Genomic DNA, 5000 nt, shown 5'->3' on the forward strand with positions numbered 1-5000 from the left:
AACGAGAAAGGACCAGACACACAGGAAGACACACACGCACCCCCCCAACTTCCCCGCACACGCATCGCGCCCCCCCCCCCCCCCACAACCCCCCCCCCCCCCCCCCAAAAAAAAAAAGCAGTCAAGTCACCAACCTTTGATATGTTGCCGGTCACAGTCGCCATCGGAGGAACAGCCAGACAGTCAGAACCAATCCCCAGGTACTTCTCTCTCTCTCCCTTCGTGTTCTTTACCTCATATCCCTGGAACACCGCACCTCTTCTTTCGCACCATTGTTTATATTTCCCCGGGGGGGGAGGGGGTGCTGGTAGGGGGTGGGGGGTGGGGGTTCCCTTCACTCTTTTCAGTAAATCAAACACGCCCTCTGGTTATCCATCTTCAGTATGACTTTCGCTTGACGAATAGACCTAAATGGTAAGATGTGTGGTAGACATCACCCGTAAAAAAAACAAACAAACCCAAACCCCCCAAAATAAACAAATTACAACAAAAAGACCAACTGGTTCCTGTGTGTATAATTAATCTACTTTGACTGGATTTCAAAAGCTTAACTATAACACTTGTAGAGGTCGTTTCACTTTTGAGATCCTTTCCGGTAGAAAAGCTTAATTACGACACTTGTAGAGGTTATTTCACTGTTCAGACTCATTCCCGTAAAAAATACTATGTCCATTGTACAGGTCGTTTCACTGTTCAGATCCAAGCTCGTAAAAAAAAGCTTTAATTTAATGTAACTTGTTGAGGTCCGTTCACTGTTGAAATCCATACCCGTAGAAAAGCTTAATTATGACACTTGTAGAGGTCGCTTCACTGTTGAGATCCATACTCGTAGAAAAGCTTTAATGTTACTTGTAGAGGTCCTTTCACTGTAGAGACATATGCCGGCTGAAAAGCTTAATTATGACACTTGTAGAGGTCGCTTCACTGTTGAGATCCATACCCGTAGAAAAGCTTTAATGTTACTTGTAGAGGACCTTTCATTGTAGAGACATATGCCGGCTGAAAAGCTTAATTATGACACTTGCAGAGGTGGTTTCACTGATGAGACCCATACCCGTAGAAAATCGTAATGACACTTGTAGAGGTCGTTTCACTGTTCAGAATTTCGTTCGTAGAAAAGCCTTAATTACACTTTAAGAGGTCGTTCAGATCCCATGTCCGTTGAAAAGCTTTGTTATGACACTTGTAGAGGTCTTTTCACTGTTGAGATCCATACCCGAAGAAAAGCTTTAATGACACTTGTAGAGGTCTTTTCACTGTTGAGATACATGCATGTGGAAAAGCCTTAATGACACTTGTAGAGGTCTTTTTTTTACTTGAGATACATGCCTGTTGAAAAGCTTTAATGACACATGTAGAGGTCTTTTCACTGTTGAGATACATGCCTGTTGAAAAGCTGTAATGACACTTGTAGACGTCTTTTCACTGTTGAGATCCATACCCGTAGAAAAGCTTTAATCACGACACTTGTAGATGTGGTTTCACAGTTGAGACCCATGCCCGTAGAAAAGCTTAATTATGACACTTGTAGAGGTTATTTCACTGTTCAGACCCATTCCCGAAAACAAAAGCTTAATGTCACTTGTACAGATCGTTTCACTGTTCAGATCCAAGCTCGTAGAAAATGCTTTAATGTCACTTGTAGAGGCCCGTTCACTGTTGATAACCATACATGTAGAAAAGCTTAATTATGACACTTGTAGATGTCGTTTCACTGTTCAGTCCCAATGCCAGCAGGAAAGGTTAATGTCACTCGTACAGGTCCTTTCACTGAAAAGCTGAATTATGACACTTGTAGAGGTCGTTTCACTGTTGAGATCCATAACCGTAGAAAAGCTTTAATGTCACTTGTAGAGGTCATTTCACTGTAGAGACATATGCCGGCTGAAAAGCTTAATTATGACACTTGCAGAGGTGGTTTCACTGATGAGACCCATACCCGTAGAAAATCGTAATGACACTTGTAGAGGTCGTTTCACTGTTCAGAATTTCGTTCGTAGAAAAGCCTTAATTACACTTTAAGAGGTCGTTCAGATCCCATGTCCGTTGAAAAGCTTTGTTATGACACTTGTAGAGGTCTTTTCACTGTTGAGATCCATACCCGAAGAAAAGCTTTAATGACACTTGTAGAGGTCTTTTCACTGTTGAGATACATGCATGTGGAAAAGCCTTAATGACACTTGTAGAGGTCTTTTTTTTACTTGAGATACATGCCTGTTGAAAAGCTTTAATGACACATGTAGACGTCTTTTCACTGTTGAGATCCATACCCGTAGAAAAGCTTTAATCACGACACTTGTAGATGTGGTTTCACAGTTGAGACCCATGCCCGTAGAAAAGCTTAATTATGACACTTGTAGAGGTTATTTCACTGTTCAGACCCATTCCCGAAAACAAAAGCTTAATGTCACTTGTACAGGTCGTTTCACTGTTCAGATCCAAGCTCGCAGAAAATGCTTTAGTGTCACTTGTAGAGGCCCGTTCACTGTTGAGAACCATACCTGTAGAAAAGCTTAATTATGACACTTGTAGAAGTCGTTTCACTGTTGAGAACCATACCTGTAGAAAAGCTTAATTATGACACTTGCAGAGGTGGTTTCACTGATGAGACCCATACCCGTAGAAAATCGTAATGACACTTGTAGAGGTCGTTTCACTGTTTAGAATTTCGCTCGTAGAAAAGCTTTAATTACACTTTAAGAGGTCGTTTGACTGTTCAGATCCCATGCCTGTTGAAAAGCTTTGTTATGACACATGTAGAGGTCTTTTCACTGTTGAGATCCATACCTGTAGAAAAGCTTAATTATGACACTTGTAGAGGTTGCTTCACTGTTGAGATCCATACCCGTAGAAAAGCTTTAATGCCACTTGTAGAGGTCATTTCACTGTAGAGACATATGCCGGCTGAAAAGCTTAATTATGACACTTGCAGAGGTGGTTTCACTGATGAGACCCATACCCGTAGAAAATCGTAATGACACTTGTAGAGGTCGTTTCACTGTTTAGAATTTCGTTCGTAGAAAAGCCTTAATTACACTTTAATTAAGAGGTCGTTCAGATCCCATGTCCGTTGAAAAGCTTTGTTATGACACTTGTAGAGGTCTTTTCACTGCTGAGATCCATACCCGTAGAAAAGCTTTAATGACACTTGTAGAGGTCTTTCCACTGTTGAGATACATGCTTGTTGAAAAGCTTTAATGACACTTCTAGAGGTCTTTTCACTGTTGAGATACATGCCTGTTGAAAAGCTTTAATGACACTTCCAGAGGTCGTTTCACTGTTGAGACACATGCCCGTAGAAAAGCTTTAATGACACTTGTAGAGTTCTTTTCATTGTTGAGACACATGCCTTTTGAAAAGCTTTAATGACACTTCTAGAGGTCGTTTCACTGTTGAGACACATGCCTGTTGAAAAGCTTTAATGACACTTCTAGAGGTCGTTTCACTGTTGAGACACATGCCCGTTGAAAAGCTTTAATGACACTTGTAGAGTTCCTTTCACTGTTGAGACACATGCCTGTTGAAAAGCTTTAATGACACTTCTAGAGGTCGTTTCACTGTTGAGACACATGCCTGTTGAAAAGCTTTAATGACACTTCTAGAGGTCGTTTCACTGTTGAGACACATGCCCGTTGAAAAGCTTAATCATAACACTTTAAGGGATCTTTCACTGTTCAGACCCAATGCCCATTGAAAAGCTTTAACGCATTCACCGCCAGTCAATTTAGAGTACAAATTCCCTTGTGGTATAAACACAGAAAAGACAGTGGCTAAGAATAGCTGGGGATTCCCTCTGCAATGTATAGAAAATATGGCCTATCCTACCACTGAACATTCAGAGCAGTTGGTTCATGGATAACAGACCAATGAATGGTCACCTTTCAGTGACGTGGGTCCTCGACCACGCCTGTGCATAAATGCGAGCTTGGCGGTGAAAGGGTTAATGACACATGTTTGAGTGTTCGAACAAAAGGGAAATGATTATATGAATGCTGAGTACAAAGGCAGAATATGAACATGTGAAATTTTACGAAAAAAAAAAAAATTCTCCAAGAATGTATCATCAAAATTGATTAAACACTACACATAAACATTATAATTAAACGACTGTTATGGGAAAGGGCCTTGATAAGCATTTCGCGCTCAAGTACAAGTAGCAGCAGCATTGGCAACAGTGGACATAGCCGTCGTCGTCGTCGTTGTTGTCGTGGTCGTGGTGGTGGTCGTCGTCATGGTCTTAGCATTAGTAGTAGATACAGCAGGAGCAGTCGTATTAGCAACAACAGGTAACATAAAGAACACACACACACACACACACACACACACACACACACACACACACACACACACACACACACACCTCTCTCACACACACACATACACACACACACTCGCGCGCGCACACACACGCACGCACTCGCGTACACACCTCAGACAGAGGAATAAACAAAGAGTGGGCAGAATGAGGCAGACCAATGACAAGCAAAATGAATGATGTGGAAAAGCAGAAAGTTTGCCCTGCAGCACTATTCTGACCCTCCAGTCAGTTCTCTTATCAACAGAAGATACTATTCTGGGCAACCGTTATGTATAAATCATCTTTATCTACCTGTCTATCTGTAATGCTCTCTCTCTCTCTCTCTCTCTCTCTCTCTCTCTATCTGTCTATCAATCTGTCTATCTATCTATATACACATATATACATATATACATCTCTCTCTCTCTCTCTCTCTCTCTCTCTCTCTCTCTCTATATATATATATATATATATATATAAACCCGCTCACGCTTTATCTTTTACTTTTCAGACCCTTGCCAGCACCTGGCCGACGAAAACACTGATACTAACAGCTACCAGCACTATAACAATAGTAACCCCCCCCCTCCCCCCCCAACTAATTTCCTGTAATGTCGTCACTGATGGGGCTGACAGCTGGAGACAATTTCGTGTCACTCGTGTTCAGCAGAGTGCATAAAGGCGTCATCTTTTTTTTATATAT

The sequence above is a fragment of the Babylonia areolata genome, chromosome 2 (assembly GCF_041734735.1).
Source record: "Babylonia areolata isolate BAREFJ2019XMU chromosome 2, ASM4173473v1, whole genome shotgun sequence".
Lineage (NCBI taxonomy): Eukaryota > Metazoa > Mollusca > Gastropoda > Neogastropoda > Buccinidae > Babylonia > Babylonia areolata.